Here is a 25,869-nt window from a genome sequence, read left to right as displayed (position 1 = left end):
GGGGAATAGAAAATAAGCTTTCATTATATGCTGATGAATACTGGAAGATTTAAGTTCCTCATTTGAGCAGTTGTTGTTTTTAACCTACAAATGCATATTAATGTTAAATTCAAACCGTATAAAGAGCCTCCACGTCTAAGGTAGCCATTTTTAAATCAGTGGTATCTACCTTTAGCTGTTCTAAAAAAGCTGTTATACCTCTATCCCACAAGATGAGGCGATTGAAATTGCTGAAACCTTTTTTGAACAGCGACCACGACCCCACCGAATCCCTAGTGATTTTCTGGTACGATTGCTGTAAATAGCCTTGAAAAAGAACTTTTTTGCTTTCAATCAAGAGTTTTTCCTCCAAACATGTGGTACTGCCATGGGAGCCACTATGGCCCCTGACTTGGCCAACCTTTATATGCACCATTTTGAAGAGAAATGGCTTCATGATCATCCATATAAATGTCAGCTGTTGGTGTGGAAGAGGTACATCGACGACGTCTTTGTACTATGGAAAGGGGATAAAGACCTTTTTGGATTATTTCTATGCTGGCTGAATACTTTAAATTGTCATTTAAAATTCACTGCCACCATTGAGACTCACTCCATCACATTTCTTGACATACGGATCACCATTATTGATGGAAAATTTGTTACATCTCTTTTCCGAAAACCGGTCAGTTCCAATACTTATTTGCACTACTCCAGTGCACATCCAAGAAATTTTAAACACAATCTACCTGTCAGCCAGTTCATTCGTTTGAGACGGATCTGCACCACTATGCTGGATTTTGAGGTACAATCAAAACTTTTGTGTGATCGTTTTTCAGCCAGAGGATACCCTCGTTCGAGCATTCGAAAAGCCTACTTACGTGCAAAATACTCGCATCGGGAATGGCTCTTTCTTCCACGATCTATTGATGAATCCTCACGTCATACATGTATTTTACCATATTCCTCTGTGGCTTGTAAGATTCGCCAATCTATACTCCAAAATTGGCATGTGTTACAAACCAATGCAATTTTCAATGTGCCCCCTCGAATCACTTTTTCTCGTGCCATGAACTTAAAAATTTTTTTGGTGAAATCTGATAGTTCCATGACGTCATATATATCACATATGTCATCAGGTTCACATAAGCCTTGTAACACTTGCTCTGTGTGCCCTTCTTCTATGATGATTTCAGACCAAATTACTGTATCTTCTGGCTACAAAATATTTTTGCGACATCATACGACTTGTGCATCTACTATGGTCGTATATTTAATTCAATGTCCTTGTTCCCTAATTTATATTGGGAAAACAAAACGCCTTTTGAAGACAAGGATGATAGAACATCGCTGTAATATTAGAAATGCCAGAGTCAACGAACCTCTAGTTTCTCATTGTACAGAGATGGGACACACATTTGATGATTTACTCTTTTGTGCTATCGATCATGTCCCTGCACATTGGCGTGGAGGCAACCGAGAACGCATTTTGTTGCAATCCGAACAGCGGTGGATCTATCGCCTTAAAACTGTTTATCCTTTAGGATTAAATACTGAGCTGGATCTACATGTTTTTTTGGGTTGATTTTTGGACTGTTTTCTAAATTCATGATTATTGATAGAGTTTTCAACACCGATTCATGATTGATGGCTGACGTCATTATACAATGGCGTATTTAAAGGGACGCTAGCCTCGGTTCGGGTTCCTCCATTTGTTTCCTTCTGAGATGGTTGAGACGTCTGGTCCCGTCTAACATGGTAGCCGTGGTGTCTTGAGATAAGTATTGGTTTCACCTTTTTTTACATAATGTGCAATCCTTTTTTACTTATTCTCATTTTAGATATGTGGCTCTACAATTGAAGTGCTTCTATACGCCCCTGAAGAAGCTTACTCAGCGAAACACCGGCCTGTGTAGGGTTCCCCTACCAACTGTATATGAAAGAGTCATTGTGCTATTAACAATGGAGGACATTTTTAATTAATTTTTGAAAAAAGAAAAGAAAAAATATTTTGTTGCATTAAAATTATGATGAAGGTGAATGATAGATAAGACCGGTTAGTGTCTGCTTGAGAGTGACACATAACGTCAAGGCTTGCTGACACCTTCTTAGGCCATTTTTTGAATTTTCATTTGGGTTCCACATTTCTGGTGATTTGATTATATGTTGTGGTTAACCGCTGACTCCCTTGTGTGGGTAATTGAAATCTCCCATTATTATTGCACTGCCAAATTGGTTTGCTTCCCTGATTTCTCTTAGCATTTCATCATCTGTCTGACCATTTTGTCCAGGTGGACGGTAGTATACTCCTATCACTATACTCTTACCCAACACACATGGGATTTCTACCCATATAGATTCTACTGAGCATTTAGTCTCTTGTATGATCTTTATCCTGTTGGACTCTATACCCTCCCAGGCATTTAGGAAGGTTCTGCTTATCTGTATACATTCATCATTAGACTTCACTACAAGGGAGTTATGTACCTTATCAATTAGTGCTGGACTGGCTATCAGGGGGTAGGTGATGAAAAATGTTTGCTGGGTCAGCATATAATGTTTTCAGGGCTTCATAGGCCTTTTCCCTTAGGGAAAAGGCCTATGAGAGATGATCATTGTTTGGTCTATTCAAACTGACCATTTACACTGTACACAGAAAACAGCATGCACATAGTGCATATGTGGGTGGGTAGTGTTATATCCACTATAGCATAGATGAGACAGGTGTTAGATGTAGTTGCCATTCAATTGATGTACTGAATTTATCTCCTTTGTTACATTGGTTAGGGTGATTTTGATGGACTTAATCACAAATAGTTGCATTGGATGTGTCAAGCAAAGCTATAATTGTGCTAATTTTGGTGTTGTATAACAAAAGCCAAATCCCACCACAATGACCATGAAACAAGTGAGAACCTCTGCTGATAGTGTGACCAATGCAAAACTTTCTGTGGCACAGGTGATGCTGGATATAACTGCTAGTTATGGCTTTTCACACCTATCATTCTCCCTAGCACATGAGCAGAGAAGAGGTACAATAAGTCATTCATGTCCACTCACTCAGTCATTAAGTGCACCTTTGGCTTCTGCTGTTTAGACAAAATGGGGTGTGCCTTACAGTATGACTCTCATACAGTTGCCAAGATAGTGCTTGTCTGCTGAATGCTTTACAATATAGCTATCTGGTATATGGCATCCCAGCTGTGATGAGCCGGGCTCTAGAGGAAGATCCTGTGTGTCCCCCTGCATGTCATTGGGAAACCACACAGTGTGAGAGCCAGGTTAATTGAGTGCTACTTTGCCAGTATGTACAAGTCATGGCCTTATTAAAACCTACATGAGATCACCAGTGAATGGGTACTCTACTGAAGTTCTCCATCTCTCAGTCCTTGGCTTGTTTTGGATTTTGCAGGAATCCATGGCCTGCATGCCAATAGAAGCATTGCCTCTATGCACAAGGTAAACCTCAGGGAGAGAAGGCCAACTCTCAGGTTACACAGCCAAGTGTATGTTGGAGAGCGCTAAGTCTTTGGCACTTCAGCTAGAAAGGACACAAAACAGAGCAGCTAACCTTGCACATTAACACTTCAGCTGGCACTTAGTCACTTCATGGCTGTACCTCACACAGATGTCACTGGGCAGACAGCAGGGTGCACCTTTTCCTACCATACCATCCAAGTGTGTACCTTGCCATACAGTGACCCTGAAATGCAACCTGTGCAAGTTCACATGAGACAGGGTGTTTCTTGGTAATAGCCTCTGAAGGCCTCCTATGTGGAACTTTGCAGATCTTTTTCTTCTGCTGTGTGGGAGCTGGTGGACTGGAATGTTTCTTGTTCTAGCTCTCAAGGCCTAAAATGCATCAAAGCTAGGTCTCTCTAGAGGAGCCAGAAATCCAAAGCTGCAGTGATACTTTGCATCAGATTCCAATTCTGATTCAGATAACTGTGCTGGCATGAGAATGTAACGTGTTGCCAAAATAGTATACATAATAATTATACTACAACAGGAAGAAAGGAAAACAGCAAAACATTATGCAGAAAGTGCAGTAAAAGGACACCTTGCAGAAAGAAACACAGCAGGGATAAGACTCTGCTTTTCGTGCAAATCCATACTGCCCGGCCTGGTCCCAGGATACCTTTTGTTTTGCCTGCTGTAGCTTGTGTTTCTCTTCTTTCCCCCAGGATTATACAGAGTTGGGGGGGGGGGGGGAGTCTGTGAATGTTTCTTTATTTGAGTTATATTCTGTTTTTCAGGCACTTTAAAGCAGATTACATTCAGGTACTGTAGGTCTCTGTCAGCTTTGGGAATGGTGTGCCACTTATATCAGTATATTTTGTCTAGCATTGGAGGAGATGCTGTCTTGCATTCATAGTCTGTCTTCTTGGGGTTTGCAAGCCTAGTGGTTAGAGTAGCAGGCTACCAAACTAGGAAGCCAAGGTTCAAATTCCACTGCCACTTCTTGTGACCTTGGACAAGCCACTTCTTGTGACCTTGGACAAGCCACTTCACTCTCCATTGCCTCAGGTATAAACTTATGGGGTTATTTTCCAACCCGCGAAAGGCCATGAGAACATTATCGCCGGCAGTAGCACGGGGCATAGCGCCAGCTTTTACGGTGGCGCTATGCCCACGATAGTGTGCAGCACGGCCGCACCGCGGCAGGCGAAACCGCACCGCTGTGGGGCGGCCGGCTGCAGGCTATCGCCCGACCGCCCCCAGCTTCGCCCCCCCCCCCCCCCCCGCCCCCCTGTAGCACAGGATTCATCATTCTGCACGGAATGATGAATCCTGGCCTTAGATTGTGAGCCCTCTGGGGACAGGGAAATACCTACAGAAACTGATCGTAATCTACTTTAAAGTGTCTGAAAGGTAGAAAATAAATAAATATAATTCTGCTTTTGTCTGTCACGTTTTGGTCATTGTGACAGAAACCAGGTATTCTGCTAGCATGTATGGATAGATATAGTGTATGGCCCTGTAGCTAACAAGCTTGTTCTGTTTTTCCCATAGCATCTTCCAATAGGAGCTAGTATATTGTGCTGAGAGGACATATAGCAATGTTAGCCTTGCAGCCTATTTGTTGGCCTGCTTGAGGTTGATGGAGTCTGGGTGTTGCTGCTGAGTAGCTGTTGAAGGTGTGCTACTTTGATACTAAGTGTGATTGTTCCTGGCTTTAATATAACATCACAGATTGCATGTTAGATGAGGGCAATCATGGGACTGGTCTAGAGCTGATACCAGAATAGGAATTTTTCATTTTGCTTGGTAAGCAGTAAGGAGAAGGGTCTGAAATCTGCTCTGCAGCCATTATGAGAGGTGTCACTGTAGATGTGGTCTGTTTATTTATTTAAAAATTCTTATTAATCATGTTCCCAGCCTCATAGGATTGCTCAACGTGATTTACAATTTCAACGTATGTGGCCCTCCCCCCAGTCCAGACTTGAATTACCCCTATGCTTGGGCTAGGGAGTACCACATGAGAAATTATATTTACTAATATGATTTATCTTCAGGTTCGTAGCCTGAATGGTAGATGAGACAAGGGTCCCCATCACCCCAATAAGACAATTCTGTGCCCTTCCCAAACAACCTCTCACTTGTGGCACCACAGACCAGATAAAATCACTAAACCAGAATAACCCAGTAATTAACCCTTTTACTAGTATTGTGCAATCCAACCAGTACATTAAATGGGAAAGATATAGTAGTGAAGTATAATATAAACTTGCAGTTTTCTTATTTTAAATCAAGCAATGTCAAAATAACACCGGCTATCACCTGTTAGCCAGGGCAACCAATATATTCATATGGACAGTAAACAAAATTAAGGAACGCAAATAGAGAAAGGTTGGGAGAAAAAGCAGTGAAGTACACAACTTTCAAAAATTGTCTTTACCCCGAGTACACAAAAAGTGTGTGTGTTGGGGGACGGGGACAGATCCACCCCAATTTCACCAGTTTGTAAAAGGTTCACAGTATCCTAAACACAAAATTGTGTGGAAAAAAAACAAGCAAGAAACTGAAGAAGTCTCACTTGATGGTGGAACTGGCTAGATGACAAACCAAACAGATGAGCTCTGCAGTGTGTGAGAGGTGTCTTTCTCCTGGGGAGCTTCCCCAGATGGTTTACTTGTACTAAACAGAAAGTGGGCCTGGTTTCAGTATCTTACAGAAAGACCATGGTCCATCAGCTTCTCTTTCCCTGCCCTATCTCGTGTGGCTATACCTGCCAGCAAGGGTTTTATGCTTGATTCGGCTGTAAGGTTGAAGCATTTAGATAAGAACATAAGAATATAAGAAATTGCCATGCTGGGTCAGACCAAGGGTCCATCAAGCCCAGCATCCTGTTTCCAACAGAGGCCAATCCAGGCTACAAATACCTGGCAAGTACCCAAACACTAAATGGATCCCATGCTACTGATGCCAGTAATAACAGTGGCCATTTCCTGATTAATAGCATTTAATGGACTTCTCCTCCAAGTATTTATCCAAACCTTTTTTGAACCCAGCTACACTAACTGCACTAACTACATCCTCTGGCAACAAATTCCAGAGCTTAATTGTGCGTTGAGTGAAAAAGAATTTTCTCCAATCAGTCTTTTTTTTTACATTATACAGTAACAGCTGTCAATGAATACAGATATCCAGGAAATAGAAGAAATACAGTTGTTTACCTCACATAAATTTATATCTAATATTCAAATTAGAAATCTATTATAAACATAATAACTCAAGAAGGTAGATGAAACAGAGCAATACTAAAGGACAATCTAGGAGGTTAAACTTCCCCCCACAAAAACATTTGAAATGTTGAGTTTACAACTGGTATCATCAATTACATAGCCACTGATTCTACAACTACAATCTCTTGGGGATGTGAATCTAGAAAGACGCGAAGCTGTGATACTTCAAAAAATAAATATTTCTGATGTTGGAAAACTACCTCACACTTACAGGGAAATTTTTCTCCGATCAGTCTTAAATGTTCTACTTGCTAACATCATGGAGTGCCCCCCTAGTCCTTCTATTATCCAAAAGTATAAATAACTGATTCACATCTCCTCGTTCACCTCTCATGATTTTAAAGACCTCTATCATATCCCCCCCCCCCCCCCCCAGCCGTCTCTTCTCCAAGCTGAACAGCCCTAACTGTCATGGACCCTGCCCGCGGAGCCCCCCGCGAGCAGGCACTTACTTTTCTGCTTCTTCTCCTGCCTGCCCGACGCGGCATGGACGCCGCTGGAGTCGGGCCTTTAGCGCGGCTGGCGCTGCGGACTCGAGTTCTTCCTGCAGCCCGGAGGCCACCCTTCCTGTTCCGCTTCACTGCAGCCGGAGCCACGGACTTTCCTGTCCATCTTCGCGGTGCCGCCGACGTCTTCAACATCCTCCGGGACTGGAGGCCGCACCCCCGGGCTCGATTGGTGGCTGGAGCTGCCCCCGGGGCTTCCTGCAGCGGTTGGAGCCGCTGCCATCATCGGGGCCTGCGTTCAGGCCCAGCCCTGCTGCCTGTGACGCTGATGTCAGTGCAGGTCGCTGTCCGTGGTCCTGCACAGCTCCTTCCTGTTCCTCTAGGTGCACGGCTGCGCCTCTCTACTGAATTTAAAGGGCCAGACACAGGAAGTGTGCTGGCCCCACCTATGGACGGATTTCCTGTGTTAGCACTATAAAAGGGCTGTCTTCGCATTACGTCTTCGCCTTGCATCAGAGTTACTTCACTCTGGAGGCTCCTGCCTGCCAGAGCTCCATCAGGTCTTCTTCGTGGAGTTCCTCTTCGTTTCGTCTTCTCATCATGTCACGTCTTGATTGTGTGAGGTCCTCGTCCAGGTGTCCTGGTTTCTCATCTTGATCTTCCACTTCCTGATGTCCCAGGTTCCTTGGTGTTTTGTTCCTGTGTCTTCAGTGCTCTTGAGCCTTCTGTTCTGCTGGCCGTGGATCTCCAGGTGACGCTTCTTCGTCTTGGGAGATGCCGGCAGTGGACTCCAGTCCCTGCGTTCCTGAGCTTCATGATCTGCCAGCCTTTGTGGAGCTCTGGATGACATCTGGCTCCGTCGTCGAAGTTCTGCCTCGGCTGGATTCTTCCCTGCGCTTGTCCCGCTCCCAGCGTGGTCCGTGACCAGCCTCTTCGGGCTGTGTAGGGTGCCCAGTGGGACAGGGTGGTCCGCGACCAGCCTCCTCGGGCTGTGTAGGGCGCCCTGAGAGACAGTGCCAATGTCCTTCCGCCCAAATTCTCGTCTCATCTGGACTTTGTCAAGTTCCTCGTCAAGTATCTGATGTCGTCGCATCGATTCTGGTCCAGGATGCCGTTGCATCAACCCTGGTCCGTGATGTCTTCACATCAGCCTTAGTGTCATGTCTTCAACCCTCGTCTGCAATGCCGTTGCATCAACCTTGGTGTCATGTCAAGGCCCGTCTGCCCTCATCCCCAGGCCAGGCCTGCTGCTCCATGCTGATCTAAGCGGCAGCTCCGAAAGGGCTCGGAATGGTCGGAGGACCATTCAACTTCCAACATCATGTTGTTGGCCTTGGGAACTTGCAGGCCTGGCAGAGGGTAAGACCGTCTGCCATGCTGGAACATGCCGTCAACCCTCGATTCGGTCCTGGATCCATCTGGGGTCGGGCAGATGTTAGGGCACTGTGTGCAGGAAGATCAGGATGAGGAAGGGGACCATCAAACTGACAGCTTTTACGGTGCTCTAAAATCCCTTGCTACAACCCTGACAACATGCATGGAAAAGGTGCACAGCATTACATTGCTGCATACAAAAAAGGTGTGTGTGGGGGGGGGGGACACCATGCCATGGGGTGGGCTTGATTTGTGGAAATGCTTTCCTCCTTTATTCCTTATTTTTCCCCTTTGCCCTTAAATTATTCTATCTAGAGATGTGACTGCAGGAGCTGTGCTTCTTACAATGAATAATATTCTCAAGTTGTGAATGTGATAGATTTATAATTGTTTCAGGTTTGTTATCTAGTGAGAAAGTCATTCTCTGCAACATATAGGCTCATAATATCTGCTGTCACCAAGTCTTTGCTAGCTAAGAGTTCAATTCATTCAAATTCCGTTTGAGTGACTGGGGAGAACATAAAAAAAATATTTAGGTTTTGTTGAATATCAACTTTGTTAAAATAAATAAATGTAATTTTTGGGTTTGATACTCCCATATAGGGGCACAGAGCACATATTTCACTTCAGATATCAAGTGCTCAGTTCTCAAAAAGGTGTCAAATCACTCTGTGTCCAGGATTCCCTGCGGGTGTAATAATCTCTAGGCCATTTTGCATTGTTTAAACAGAGGCAGCCTTTAAGTCCATTGTAAAGAGCACTGATGATCAAGTAAAATAGCAGCAATGATCATGCTAGAAGCTGGTCTGATTTTCAATTCAGTTTTACTGATAATTTGCTAGAATTGAATGAAAAGTTATTTAAAGCTCTTGATGTTACTGTTCAATTGATTTACAGTAGTCTGATTTTCCAAATATTTATGACCTGCTGCGCTCAGGGCTAGACCCTTGTCCTGGAGCAGTGGAGAATGGCTCCCTGTTAGGGACCAGAAAGCACCTGTCCCCAGGGGGCGGAGCACTGGAGGAGACAGAGGCTAGGATGAGCTTCACCACTGGAAGCCCGAGGTCCCCCCCAGGAGGAGCCTGTAGGAACCCGGACCGCTTGGACTTAGGTGGGCCTTGCAGGGTCTCTTGGAGAAATGAGAGTGAGGCGTGCCCACAGACAGGAGGGGAGCATGGTCAGGTTCAAGACTGGAGGTCAGGTGGAGCAAGGAGGACCAGAACAGCATAAGTGATGACAAGGCTAGGAACAGAGTCAGAATCTTGAGATGTGGTCAAGCAAGCAGAGGTCAGAATCTGGGGATCAGTCCGAGGAGTGGTCAGCGAAGCAGGGGTCAGGTTCTGGAGGTCAGACAAGGTCACAGGCAGGCCAAGGTCAGAAGGCAGACAGCAGGCAGACGAGTCTAGGAACAGACTAAAGTCAGAAGGCAGGCGGCAGGCAGGCAGGTCAAGGAGCAGACTGGAGTCAGAAGGCAAGCAGCAGGCAGGCAGGTCGAGGAGCAGACAGAGGTCAGTACCAGAGAGACAGTACAAGGGTACTACCTGGGTAGACGAACAGAAACAGGAGGACGCTGGAGAACTAGGATGCAGGAACAAGGCAGAAACAAGACTGGAACAGAAGGATCCTGGAACGAGACTTGGAACAAGACTGGAACAAGGTTCAGATGCAGTGACAAACTAGCAAGATACTAACCCGATTGCCAAGGCAAGGAAGTACAAGCAGGGACTTCCTTATATCAGGGAATCAATCAGGGCACACCGCAGAGCTAGGACCCGCCCCTGGCCCTACAAGAGGCCGGGCAGTCCATGCGCACATGCATAGGGGCATGGCCCATGCCACCGAGGATGCAGATCTCCGGCATGAGGCCCGATGCATAGTGGAAGGCCCGGCGACCGCTGCCGCAGGATGCCGAGGCCTGGAAGAACTTGCAGCTGGAACCAGGGGTGTGAGCAGGCCCATGCACGGGCTGGGCGTGGACGGTGTGCGTAACATGACCTTCAACTTCTAGCCAATGTCTTCAGTATATAAAGCCAATCATTTTAATAATGATTCTTCTCCTTGTCAATCTGTAAAGTTAATTGTGTGGGTCTTCTCATTGTGAAATGAGTAGAAAGCTAAATTCTTCTCTCAGACAGTTATGAAACCAAAGTTACATCTTCTTTCCCATTGTGAAATGGGATACTTAGTCCATTCAATCAATAAACTCTCAAGTCCCAAGCTCTCATGCTTACCTGGTAGATAATCCTTACTTTTTCCTCTTTAAGAATTCAGTCAAGATCATAACAGATGCACTTAGCTGATGCCTCTGGTCTTCTCTCACCGCCCCAGGTAATGGATGTGAATCCATTTCTGATCAAGGACTCAGATTGTCCTGCAGGTCTTTCTAGCAGAAAGACACCACTTCCTCCAGATGGTACAAAATCTGAGTCCCTGGGCCCTAGGGCACTCAGCAAAACATAAAAACAGGAAAATTCTTAAGCAAAAAGGGACACTGAACAAGAGGCAGAAAGGCTGGAAGAAAACCCATCCTCCTCAGGTAACCAGCAGTCTCCAAAGCAGGCAAAAATAAAGGGTGGGGGTTGAGAGGGGAAGGACTGCCTATCATACCTGGTGTCGGGGTAAGAGGAACCTCAGTGCCCTGAAGTTTTCCTTTGCCACATGACTATTGCGACACTGAGGGCTGACCCAGAAGCGGTCCTATAACATCAGGCCACTCTACTCTCCCTACAGGTTGAGAGGGGAAGGACTGCCTATCATACCTGGTGTCGGGGTAAGAGGAGCCTCAGTGCCCCGAAGTTTTCCTTTGCTACGTGACTATTGCGACACTGAGGGCGGACCCGGAAGCAGTCCTATAACATCGGGCCGCTTTGCGGCGTGCAGCCGACGCCGGTGCGCCACCAAAGCCGCGCACGCCTAAGGGGCGAGCGGTTATCAGGCATTGCCGGGATTCGCAGGGATTCGCAAAGAATCGCAAGGCAACTTTTTGTTGATTTGATAAGAGGTCGCCTACCCTTCAACGACCCCATGTGAGGAAACAGGAAGAGACGATCAACTCAGCTAAGTCCCCTTCATTTTCTTTGACTTTTTTATTAACTATTATGCCTCACTCAGCCCGGAAACAAAGGGCAAGAGAGAGAATTGTTATTGAAGGGGATCTAGCTAGTCAAGTACTGGGCCCTATGGATGCCCATATCAGAAGGATTCCCATGAGACCGGGTAGATTGTCGCTTGAAGGAATGCAAGAAGGCAATGCAAACCTTCGCGACCTTGAAATCTCATTATCCCCAGACAGTAGAGTACCCCCTGAAAATCCTGCTACTTCGAGATCTGAACCTGCAGAGAACACTGTGTCATCTCTGAGGAAATGTGATGACATGGATGGTCCTCTGGAAACATCTGAGGTTCTTGTAGCAGAGAAAACTAGGAATCCTAGTGGGTTAGAAGGGAAAGCTTTGAAAGGGGAGTTATCTCAAGAATCTGTTTTAGAAAGTGAGAAATTTGAAATGATACCTATTGTAAGACTGCATACATTTTCATTAGACGTTATATGGGAAACGCTTGTTGTTCTAGACAAAAATGTATCTCTCCAATTAAAACCAATAGTTAAAAATATGGAAAAGACAGAAATAAGAGTGAGTAAAATAATTAGTGATGATATAAAGAGAGATTTGGAGATTGAAAGAAATTCTCAAGAACTAAAAAAACCTAAATAATCAAAATGGATTGATAATGAAGGAAAATCAATTTTTGACTAGAAACATGGAAAATTTAGAAAATCAATTAAGGAGTAATAACTTAAGATTGATAAATTTTCCTAAAATGGTAAGTTTGTCAGCTAAGGAAATGTGGAATAAATTTGCATTAGAATTTTTAAAAATTCCACAACAAGCGTTACCCCCACTATCTCAAGTATATTATGCACCTTCTATGAAAAAGATATTTGAAAAAGGAGACCATTATCAAACTTTGAAACCTTTGAATGTCACTGATATTCTTGAATCTACTGGTTTAGAAGAATCCCAACCTGCTACTATGATAATATCCTTTTTATTGAGATCAGATAAAGAATGGGTTCAAAAACTTTTCTTTCGTAATATTAAAGAAAAATTTTGCCAGATGGAGGTGAGAATGTTTCCTGATGTAACGAAGGAAACTCAAACAAGGAGGAAGGAATTTCTCGAATTAAAGCCAAAATTGTTGCAAATGGGTGCGATATTTAAGTTAAAATACCCATGTAGGTGTAAATATACCATATCAAAAGATGAAATATTGTTTTTTCCAACCTTCGCATTTGCATAGATTCATAACTGAAAAACAAACTACAGAAACTATAGTTAACTCCCCAAGTGAAATAGCTGAAAGCTCTACATAATAGTTAATATGGTTATCCTAGTTTGATCGCCTATTATTTCCTAGTTTATTATGGGGCGGATTTTCAGAGCCCTGCTCGCGTAAATCCGCCCAAAACCGGGCGGATTTATGCGAGCAGGGCCCTGCGCGCCGGTAAGCCTATTTTACATAGGCCTACCGGCGCGCGCAGACCCCGGGACTCCCGTACGTCCCGGGGTTTTCGGAGGGGGACATGTCGGGGGGGCGGGCCCGGTCGTCGCGGCGTTTCGGGGGCGTGTCGGCAGCATTTTGGGGGCGGGTACGGAGGCGTGGCTATGGCCCGGGGCGGTCCGGGGGCGTGGCCGCGCCCTCCGTACCCGCCCCCAGGTCGCGGCCCGGCGCGCAGGAGGTCCGCTGGCGCGCGGGGATTTACGTCTCCCTCCGGGAGGCGTAAATCCCCCGACAAAGGTAAGGGGGGGGTTTAGACAGGGCCGGGCGGGTGGGTTAGGTAGGGGAAGGGAGGGGAAGGTGAGGGGAGGGCAAAGGAAAGTTCCCTCCGAGGCCGCTCCGATTTCGGAGCGGCCTTGGAGGGAACGGGTTAGGCAGCGCGGCTCGGCGCGCGCCGGCTATACAAAATCAATAGCCTTGCGCGCGCCGATCCAGGGATTTTAGTGGATACGCGCGGCTCCGCGCGTATCTACTAAAATCCAGCGTACTTTTGCTTGAGTCTGATGCGCAAGCAAAAGTAGGCTGATCACGCTTCTTTTAAAATCTACCCCTATGTGTTCCTGATTGTTATGCCTTCAATATATGTGAAATTTTTCCTCACGTTTTGAGGACTTAGAAATGGTTGATGCTAGAATTGTTATCAAGACATGCTTGATTGTAAAATTGAAAATTCTGAGAAATAAAATAATAAATAAATACATAAATACATAAAAAAAGGGTAAGGCACTCTGGGGTGGATTTTAAAAGGGTTACGTGTGTAATATACGTGAGTAACCCTTTAAAACCCTTCCTGCGCGCACCAAGCCTATTTTGCATAGGCTCGGCGATGCGCACAAGCCCCGGGACATACATATGTCCCGGGGCTTGAAAAAATGGGCGGGGCATGGGCGGGGAGGGGTGGGGCAGGGGAGTGGCCAGAGGCCTCGCCACTGCTGCTGGGCCTGGGGATTGTGTGCCAGCACTCGGCTGGCATGCACAACCTACGCCTGCCTGGAGGCAGGTGTAAATACTACAAAAAAGGTGGGGGGGGATTTAGATAGGGCTGGGGGGCAGGTTAGATAGGGGAAGGGAGGGGAAGGTGGGGGAGGGTGGAAGGAAACTTCCCTCCGAGACCGCTCCGATTTTGGAGGGAAAGGAGGAAAGCCATAGGGGCTCCCCAGGGCTTGGCGCGCACAAGGTGCACAAGTGTGCACTCCCTTGCGCGCCGACTCCGGATTTTATAACACATGTGGCTGCGCGCGCATGTTATAAAATCGGGCATAGATTACAAAATCTGGCCCTCTGTCTCCATTTCTTTACTCAAGTCTTAATCCAAAAGTCCCCAGAGTCTTTTTCCTAGAAAATAATCAGAAATGGGCACAGCAAAGGACATGTTGTTCCTAAAAGAGTCAACTCAGGAAATCAAACTGAGAATCCGCAAGATTAACAAAAATAACCACAGGAAACTGGGACATCCTGCCTTCTCAAAGGTTAACCAAAAATCCATTCCCTGAGATGGTGGCAAGGGGTGTATAAGAAGTCAGAGCATATGCCAATGATTTGAAACTTTACCTCCCTGTAAATGACTCACTGCCAGTTAGAGTGGCTGACATTTCTAATTGGAACAGAGCAATTTACAATTGAACTTAGCTAAAACTGAAGTTGTGTGTTTTTGCCTTCACCTGATTTTGAGAACTGTCCCATTTTAGTAAATGGATTTAGGATCCTGGTTAAAACAGTAGTAAGGAATAGGGATGTGAATCGGGTGCCCGATCATTCCCGCTTTTGGGATCGTCTGGCCGCGGGAAAATCTCGTTTTCCCGCGGATCCCCATTTTTTTTTTTTTTAGTGAAAAATCATTTTTCGGGTTAGCGCGCGCTAACAAAAATAGCAAAAAGTAACAAAAAATAACAAAAAGAAACGGTTTTTTGTTAACGCGCGCTAACCCGAAAAATGATTTTTACGAAAATTCGGGGGGAAAAGTGATCGTTTCTTTTTTTACCCAATATATTAATGAATTTAGAAATATCGTACGATATTTCAATTCGTTAGAAAAACAATTCACATCTCTAGTAAGGAATTAGGGAGTTCTTTTTTGACTCCCATTTGAGTTTTTGTCCGAATTGCAATCAATTTTGAAATCAGGGCTCTAAAAATTGCGCATGTTGTGCCATGTAAGATATATTTTAGATAAAAATGATTTCCGCACTTCAGGACAGTCTTTCGTTTAATCGACAATTGTCTACTGCAATGCCCTTTGTTTTTGCTGGTCTCCCATCCACTAGTGTCTGCGTATTGCGAATACTACAAAACTCTGCTGCTCAGTTGATATTGAAAGAGTTACCTTGGGACCATGTAAGCCCTCTTTTGAGAGAATTGCATTTTGCTGCTCTCTCGGCAATGCATTTTTTTAAAATACTGCTGGCTTTAATATTTAAAGTGGTTAAGATGGAAGAACCTTGTTATTTGCAAGGTTTTTGGTTCCATATGCCTCTACTAGATCATGCTGCTAAGATATGAGTTATCTTGAAGTTGTCTCTGTTAAGTCCATCCGATTAAAGGAAACCAGAAGTCGTGCTTTCTCTGTAATAGGCCCAGTGATATGGAATGCCCTTCCACCAGCACTAAAGGCTATTACTGATATAAAAGTGTTCAAGAAACAGGAGAAGGCTCATCTTTTTTAAGAGGCTTTTGGAAAATCTGCTAGTATCTGAGTCTTACTGCAAAGTGTTTTTCCCTGATAAAGAGTTTTATATTGCAATGGGGTATTTTTTTATATTTTGGATGTTTTAAGATTTTATTAAATGTATTTTAGTGCTATTCTATCTATAGTAAATCGCTCACATGAGGGGGCCAAAATCCACAACTACTGCTGACTACATCACTCTGCTCACCTCTAACAAATTAGTTTGGTCCTTCTAGTAGAAAATCTTTTAGATTCTGTACATATTTATTTATTTTTATTTAGGAATTTTATATACCATTGTTCCAGAATAATACTTATATTTACAAGCATTAAAAAAATAATTATGTTGGGCAGGAGGCATGACCTCCATAGATACTCTGCATCCACCCTCAGGTTTACACCTCATATAGCCTCCTTGGAGTGATGAACTCACATTTTTTTAATAAACTTTTCATTTCGAGAAACAGATACTAATTATAACAGTCCATAAGCAGCAATGGATAAAGCAGGACTTCCCAAACCTGTCCTGGGGACCCCACAGCCAGTCGGGTTTTCAGGATATCCACAATGAATATGCATGAGATAAATTTGCATATACCGAGTGTCCATGGTATGCAAATGTATCTCAAAAAAGATATAATTGCGATGGAGAAGGTACAGAGAAGGGCTACCAAAATGATAAGGGGAATGGAACAGCTCCCCTATGAGGAAAGACTAAAGAGGTTAGGACTTTTCAGCTTGGAAAAGAGCCGGCTGAGGGGGGATATGATAGAGGTGTTTAAAATCATGAGAAGTCTAGAACGGGTAGATGTGAATCGGTTATTTATTCTTTCGGATAATAGAAAGACTAGGGGGCACTCCATGAAGTTAGCATGTGGCACATTTAAAACTAATCGGAGAAAGTTCTTTTTCACTCAACGCACAATTAAACTCTGGAATTTGTTGCCAATGGATGTGGTTAGTGCAGTTAGTATAGCTGTGTTTAAAAAAGGATTGGATAAGTTCTTGGAGGAGAAGTCCATTACCTGCTATTAATTAAGTTGACTTAGATAATAACCACCGCTATTACTAGCAATGGTAACATGGAATAGACTTAGTTTTTGGGTACTTGCCAGGTTCTTATGGCCTGGATTGGCCACTGTTGGAAACAGGATGCTGGGCTTGATGGATCCTTGGTCTGACCCAGTATGTCATGTTCTTCTTATGTTCTTATATCTTGAAAGCCCGACTGGCTGTGAGGTCCCCAGGTCAGTTTTGGGAAGCCCTGGGATAAAGATAATATCTCAAAATCTCAGCAACAATAATATTCCATGGAAAATAAAGAGAGCTATGATTAAGTAGCAATATAAAAAATACAAGATTAAAGAATGATAATGTAAACAAATATAGAAATAAAGGGAGCCTCTTAGCAATTTTGTCTCTTCCCGTCCCAGTATGAGCCCCATATTTAATCATAAATTGCATGCTTGACCTGAAGCATATAAGCGACTTTGTCCATTAGTGCTCTTTCTGCAAGAGTGGTGTGCCAGTGAGAAATTCAAGGGGTAGCTTTCCAAAACAATGCAATAGTGACTCAAGCTGCATGCAGACAAAGGCCCACCAATTGCTGCGCCTTCTTACTAATATTAATATCTCCCCAAATAGCCGAAAGACACAGTTTTGAGGATAATTCAGTAGAGGACCTAATAATTTCTTGAAAAGCCCCATGTACATCTCACCACAATAAATATACACTGCTCGGCAGTCTCACACCATAGATTCACCCTATAGATGCACGCGCCAACGCGCCCATGTTATAAAATTGCACGCACATGGACACGCACATGTATTTTTTTTAAATCTACCCCTAAGGGCGCGCACATGTTATAAAATTCCGGGTTGGCGTGCGCAAGGGGAGGTATACGTTAGCAAATTCACGCAGCGACGCATCAGGGACTTCCCCAGTTCCCACCCAGTCCGCTCCAATTAATGAGCAGACTGGGAGGGAACTTCCCAACCCCCTACCTTAACCTCCCTTCCCCTTTCCCTATCCTCCCCTCCCCCTATCCCTATCCTAGCTACCCCTATTTTTATTATTTTGCCTTTTGCTCCTGCAAAGGAGCAGGAGCAAGTTTCGCACGCCGGCACAGTGGCAAATGGCCGCTGTACCGGGCACCTCTAGCCCCGCCCCCCGGACCGCCCCATCCCACCCAGAAAATGCCCCCCGGCCTGTCCCTTTCAGGAAGGCCCACACTTATGAGCGTACCAGCCTTTATACGCGTGGCCTTTTTAAAATCCACCCTTAAGTGCATAGATTTGGATTTTCTAAACCATGTATGTAGTTTTGGTTGGAAAGAGCCACTGCAGAAAAAGTAGGTGCAAAGCTCTACAGGGTACTTTTTCCTGAGGCAATTTTAAAAGTAAAAATACTGGTTTACTTTGAAAATTGGTGCAAAGACCATGGGTAAAGCGTATCCAAATGCTTTATATTTATGAAAACTGCCCCTTTTTCTACGACTCATGAATACATTTACTCTTGCTTCAAGAGATCACCACCACCATCATTGCTATGGGAACGTTTCTGTTAAGGGGCTTGTCTCATCCCATGATTTTCTCATGACCCTGCCATTGTTCCACCTTTCCCTGTCACTCCCTTGGTGTCATTTTCTTTTAGCATTATCTTCTTCTTCCACTCCTTTACTTCATACCACTTATGCCTTTCCAGTTTCCCTTTTCCCCTTCACTATTTGCTATTCTTTCTTCTAGGATCTGCTCTTCATACAGAATAAATATTGCCCCCAATTTCTACAGACACATAGCTCTGTACTCTGTCTTTATCTCCCCTGCTCTCTATCATTCACCTTCTCTGTTTTACTTTTATCCTGTCTCCTTTTCCATTTATTAACACTTGCTTGTGAATTCGTCTTTCTTATTTTTAAGGCTGCAGTTGCGCTACCTTTTACCTTTAGTTTTCCCTTCTTTGCCTATTCAAGATTTTCCTCTTTCGTGCTACTCTCTTTTCCCTATTTACACTCTCTTCCATTCTCCCCCACACTTTCTACATCTCTTCCGCGCTTCACTCAATCCCCATTAAACCATCATCTTGCCTCTCTTTATTATACTAACCCTATGCTTATCTCGTTATCCTGCCCTCTGTGTATGTTTTCATTGAGGTATATGTGTTCACTTTCCAGACAGATCTAGTCACTCTCATTCATTCTCACATGCCTGGAACTTGAAAAACTATTAAATAACAGCACTTAGTTTGTCTTCCCAATTTTGTTTTTCTTTATTTTTCTTCTGTAATAAAATAAATTGGGAAGTAAAAAGGAAAAACCATCCCAGAACCCCTCAGGTTGCTGTTGGTGTAGGAAAGGGTGAGAGATGGCTGTGTTGGCTCCATTTCTGCTCTCATCATAGGAGTAACATGTTAAATGGTGATTTATAAAAAAAACAATTACCCCATATTTCCTAAAAGCACAGTTATCAAAATTCTTGTATGAAATAACAAATAATTGAGTACATTTTCAAAGGTTTTAAAACCTATTACACAGGTAATAATAATAATAATAATAGAGTTTAAACCCCCCCCCCCCCCAATGAGGAATATCCAGCAAAGGGGAAAGTGCACACCTACTTTCACAATGTGTTTCTTTGTGGCCATGATCAAAGGGGCATTCCCATGGACATGGCTGGAAATGAGCTATTTTTTAAAATGCATCACATAGTAGGCCTGCTGCTAACACATGTACTTTACACCACTGCTTAACATCATGTAAGCGTATACGTGTACTTTTAGCTACATAACAAGCCAATCATGCAAGCACCTTGCATTTGACATTTGGCCTGGTTTGCACAGGCTGAAAAATATGCACATACATTTCCAATTAGATGCCCTATTAAGAATCTACCCCTCGATGCACCAGGTCTAGAAGAGATATTATCAAGGGATAGGTTAGGAGTCTCAGCACTTCTCCCTGTATGCTATTTGAAGAAATGGGGGACAACCTCCTGCTAGCTCCTGCTTTTGACTACTCTGTTCACTCTTATCCATATTCATTCAGACAATGAGTATTTTCACATTCAACAGAATGACTCACAGTTCTGTATGTAGCCAAAAGAAAAAGCGGAAGGGCAATTTATCCAATGAACACATATCATACACTATTACTAGGCTATTGGTTCTACTTAAGATCACACTATAAAATAACACATCTGTGCAAAACATCATTCTTTCTTGCCTTTCCTAGGATGGACCCCCTCACTGATGAACTGTTCCAACACTTTCAGAATAATCCTCATCTTGGAAACAAAACTTGAGTAGATGGTAAGCAGACACGAGAAGATTCTTACATATGTACAGGATCATGAATTGCTGATGGAGAGGGTGCCTGGTTTGATTTTCAATGACTAGACACCTGATCTCTGAGATATGTGAACAAGTGAGATCTCATCTGGGATCCCATTTAGCCCACCCTATACCCTGTTGTAGAAATGAAAATGCTGTCCCTTATTGTCCTGCCAGATCAGTTCAGATGAATGGTTTATACCTGCTCACCTACAGGTGGAGACAAAGAGCTCGCACCTTTTCTAGCATCATGTTCCCCTATATAGCTAGGTGCAGGAGGAAAGGCTGTCAGTAGTTCTCTCCGTCAAGCAGAGGGTGAGGATGAAGTTGGGCAGCAGGAAGGATTTTAGCTCCCGTGATGATGGCTTGGTGTATCAATCTTCCTGGTGCAGCCTAAACTGAGTTAAAACAAACAAAAAAAAAAATCAAAAGAAGAAGAAGAGGATGAAGCTTGGACGATGGCCAGGACTGGCTGCTCTTCCTTTTCCGGAGTAGAAAAAAATCTGGTTCTCATTTGGGCCAGGTCTGAGGAGATGGAAAGAGAATAAAGCTATACAATAAAAAGAGTACAGCAGCAGCTCCTACAGAGGGCCCCATGGGTGGGAAAGTGGTTGGGGGGTTTTTTTTCATTAAAAAAGCCCTAAAAACTTTCCTCAAGAAAGCGTTCCCCAACCTAAATGACAATGGAGTAAGATTTATGCCTTATCCTTTTCCATCCTTTCATTTGTCTGTGTATGTTTTATATTGTACCTCGCTCTGAATGTAGGAAATAAATATTTGTAAATAAATAAATAAATACTGTGCGGCAGTCGGCAGCAAAGCACCTATTGCAGATTCCTTTTGTAGTCCCATTGCCGAGGCTTGGGACAGTTGGTCTTCTGCTGATTTGTTTGGAAATAATTAGGAAGTTCCCTAGTCCTAGCAAACAGGGGGGGGAGGGGAGTGAAGGAAGTCTTCAGAGAAGGAAGAACAGGAGCACTTGCTCATGGTACATAGATGAGTATATATATGATTTCTGTTTAGATATTTAGGTGGAATGGGGATGATGAATTTATAGATTAGAAACAAGCTTGAGCAAGAAGCTAACGACAGCGTTTCCTGCTGCACCTAGCTGTTTAGGGGGACTTGATGTGCCTCGCTACAATTAGTGTGGAGGATATCATTCCTGCCACTTGTTGCAAGTAGAACCGCGCTGGATAGCATCGTTTGCATACTTTGCCTCCAGATGGTCTGAACTCTGAGCTTAATTTTACAGTATTTTTATGATATTTTTTTCATATCCTGCTGTTATCTTTTGTGCTTTTGTTTTTGTGTTGTGAGTAAAACGGGTTTACTAACAAAGTTTCTTCTGTTCAAGATGGGGACCCCCTATGGATGGTGATGTCACTTCTGAGATGGGACTATTTTTAAACACCATCCAGGGTCGTGTCAGGTTGCCTATTATTAATTCTTTGAAGATTGTTTGATCTGGGCAGAGTGATTTTCCAGATGACATCATAATTTCATTAAGTCCCCCCTGATGCAGGAGGTCTGAAACGCCAGTTGATGTTGAGGTTTGTCTCTCTGATGTTTACACTGTTTATTGTATACATTTGCTTATAAGCATTTTCTTTGCATTAAGAAACTTTTACTTTTATTTGCATTGAGAAAACTGTGCTTAAAAAATCTTTTCAGTCTGTTGACCATTGTTATTATTTACAGCTCACATGTTGGGCAGGGGACGAGTGATTGAGAGATCTGGGTAACCTCCTCTAATTCGGAGGTCTTACATCTCTAACCCGGCTTGCTGACACCCCCATAAATGAAGAATATTTTTCTGATTGTTTTCGCTATGATTTAATATTTTTACTGTGCCTTTTATGGTGTGGATGTTTGGATATTTAGGACATTTGTGCAGGAGCTATTTTAAACTTGCCCAGCAGCCATCCTTCTGAGAAATTCCACCTAAGTGCTGACAGGGAAACAAAATAGGAGTCATAGCAGCATCCTGAAGAATGTGAAACAGCATTCAGCACTTTCATATGTGCATTGTACACAACCTGAACATTTAGAAAGTTGAAGGGCTTCCTCCTGTGGTATGTCATTTTGCTTTTAGAAGTGGAGGAAGGGCACAACATGGGTGCAAAAAAAGCACGCTTCATCTTTTGTCATTGTGTCCACTGTTTAGGATAATTAATGTAGTCCCTGGTGTGTTTCTTCATGGCTCTTAATAACTACCCGAAACATCTGGGAAAAGATGACTGATTCATTCCACTGAGTATAGCCGCTGTATTCTAGAATGATCCAGTGGCGAGAAAATGTAAGGAGCTGAGTAGGTTCACCAACCCAGGTACCAGTCAGGGTCACCTTCCCAACCTTGGGAGTATTGGGGTCATTCTCCCAAGGTGGGGGATCAAACCTCTGGGGCTGTGAGCCTGGGGCAAGATAACCTGCAGGGCCACTCCAGAATGAAAAAAAAAACAAAACAATGTCCAGTCAAATATTGTGCTCCAACATACACAATCGTTTACTGCAGAATCTTCAGAATAGAACCTATTGACAAACACCAGAAGTAGTGATAGATAAATTAAAATCAAAGGTCTTAAGCAGCTCTTTACTCCTCAAAACACAGAAAATACTTCTTGCTTCTTACTCAACTCCTCTCTTCTGTTAGCAAAATTTACTCCTTCTCTTTACACAGTATCTCTTTCTACTTCTATTCCTTTAATTTTTTCCACTATCACAACAAGCCTATGCTGGCCCTCTTTTTCTTTCCATTATTAAAATAGTTACTCCCACAGTCCTGTTCAGCTCTAGCAAAGACTACCCCTGATGTAGCAAACAGGAATCCACCGAGCCCTGCCGCAAGTCCCTGCTGGCCTGGCACGGTTTGCCTCCTGCTTCAAGCAAGTTCCCACCATAGTTAAGCACAGGTTTCTTCAGATCTTCCAAACAGTATTGCAACACTAGTTCTTTCCTTCAGGCTTCCTGAAAATTTGAGAGACTATCTCTACCCCACTTCTGGTATTCCCTTCTGCAACCCTGGGAGATGATCACAGCTACAACCTGTATCTGTCTCTCCAATCTGGAGCAGCCCTGACTCAGCAGAGTCAAGGTTTTTATCACTTCTCCCTCTGACCAAGAGATGACCTGCAAGCACTGGAACATTCTCACTCTAGTTCAAGTGCAACCTTTTGCCCTTTAATTTCCAGTGCTCCCTTTACAGATATTTTCAGACCTTTCAGATGTCCCATAAGGGGAAAATCTCCACTTTACCATTCACATCTTTGGAAATATAAAATCCTATTCGCTTTGTGGCAAGGGGCCACATTTATCTCTCCAAATGTTTTCATATAAGGCCAAAAATTGCCTTGAAGCTTAACCTATATCTGCATGCCACATCCCTCTCTAGTAGCCCCAGCAGTGTTGTCCTTGTTCAAAATATGTGCTACCTGCATGATTATGAATCAAGCCAGGGCAGCGCAATGCTCTCTCTCTTACGTCTCTCTTCATTGCCCCTCCTGTATCTCTCATCCCATTTCAGTGTCTTCTCTAGCTCTAATTCTTGCGTTAATCCACAGGAGGTATGGGCACTACGTGAAAAAATGCACATAAATCACACTGGCACACTACACAAAGAAGCACTTGCAGACATAACACTTACCAACACTTGCCCTAGATATGTGAGTTTACGTTATTCCACCCCGACCCAGGAGTTAATTTTCAGTGCTAAGAAAAACCCGAGTTAATCATCCAGGGTTTTAGCATACCTCCCTTCATTGGGAAGTAATAGCTAACGCCATCAATATGGAATTTGCCTGGGGTGTGCTAACTGGAGCACAAGTTTTTACTCACGATTGTGCTTATATTTGTTGTGCACAAAAGTTCTTAGTAAATCATAAGTTAAGCTGAAGACACAAAAAATATGTGCACAACTGTGAGTCAAAATGTATGCTCAGCCTGGTGAACCTTTTTACATCAGCCTGTTTGTTGGGCTAATGGCCTTCCATTTTTTGGCTTCCTTTATACATACATCAGGGGTTGAACACTGTGTATCATCTGCTCGCTGCAGATGGGCAATGATTTCATCAGGGGAATATGCATATCCACAAAGGAATAATAAGTGGAAGAGAAAAAAAAATGCAAATTTTTTATCAGGTTGACAATTTCTGCCAGAATTCTTCAAACATTAGAATTTGACTGAATTGTGTTTTTTTAAGTGTTAAAATATGAAAGTGTGTAAAAGCAGTGAGAGATGCTGCTGAGAAAACTGTGATGACACTGGGATGCTGGCACACATCTTTTACATTTGCCCTGAAGCCTGCAATTTCCGAGACATGATAAGGAGTACAATTACTGATGTTTATAGCATCTTTGCTCCTGACAACCCAAAAATTCTTTTTCTCAATATAGAAATGGTTGATGATACCATAACTCTAAGCTGGCAAATTTCTTACTGAGGGCAGACTGGAAAACAAATTCTCAGAAATCACTGGAGGTTGACAGGACCACTTTCTATGTTTGGTTCAAAAACACCTGGTCTGTAACACAAATGGGGGGGAAGCACACATCACATATGTAACAACTTCAATTTCACTTGGGCTAGCTTTGAGACATTTTCAGCTGCAAGGTCTTAAACAGCTATGTGGACAATCTGTAAGGGCCTTTATAGCGCAATATATTAATTGTTCTCTTTCTTAAAAATAAAATTCCCACCTTTTTTTATGTAAATGTATACAATATGCTTGTGTGTATGTGTATCGATTGTATCAGCTTCTGTTCAGGGAGAGATTATGTACAATTTGCATTTCTGAGGCATCCTGTTATTGTTCTACGGCTGATCCAGGCTGTTCTTGTCTTTATGGTACTAGCTGCATTTATTTTTCTATATCGTCTATGATCTAACATTTCTGCTTTATCTATGTAATCGCATGTTTGCCAAGCTTTCCTATAATTTGTGATTCCCGCACGTTCCCAGCTCTGTAGAAACCCATGGGAATCCCAAGATAGGGGAAATGTTATTAGTGGTCATATACATAAAATCAGGGCTCTTTTTTTCTTTTTATTCCCTATATTTTTTTTCATAAGGCTGATTATCTTACTGGTGGAATATAAAACTCAATTAAAGTGGGATTTATTTTGTCTCTGTCTTCTTCCTATCTATTGTGGAATGGAAACAGGGATGTTTCTAGGATTTTGAAGCCTGTACATAGGGAGCCTGTAAATAGAGCTAGATGACAGTCACTTACTTTTGCAGAAATCCACTGCTAGCACAAGAAGCATATGGGGGAAAGGGATATCAAAACCGAGGTCAGTGTAGGGGCATCCAACTGTGGAAATGGCATAGCTGACCTAGGCCTTGGAGCTAAAGGTCAGTGCAGCAATAGGAAAGTTCCAGCCAATCAAACGAGACAAAGTCTTCAGACAGTGAGAAACTAGACATAGGCCCAAGAGACCCACCTGTGACCTTTCGGGAACAGGATGAAACTCATCATTTGGGGTCTGCAGGATGTGCCCCCGGAGGACCACTCTGACTTGGACAGGAGGAAAACCCATCAGCATCACAGCAACAGCAGATTTTGCAACTGGAGCAGAATCTGCAACAGCAGCAGACTTGCAGCAAAAGTTGGCTGGATAAGTTGGTCAGATAAGTATATTTGGAGTTATGCTAGAATTTAGCCACATATAGGCTTAAATAGAGCCGGCTAGCCATTTAGACAGTTAACTTTTGAATATCGACCTCAATATTTTGCTGTCTAGACTGAGGAAGGCAGGAATTGCTGCTACATTTCTTGC

This window comes from Rhinatrema bivittatum, chromosome 6 (genome assembly GCF_901001135.1).
Source record: "Rhinatrema bivittatum chromosome 6, aRhiBiv1.1, whole genome shotgun sequence".
Taxonomy (NCBI): Eukaryota; Metazoa; Chordata; class Amphibia; order Gymnophiona; family Rhinatrematidae; genus Rhinatrema; species Rhinatrema bivittatum.
The sequence above is the reverse complement of the archived record's forward strand: the minus strand, read 5'-3'. Positions refer to the sequence as shown.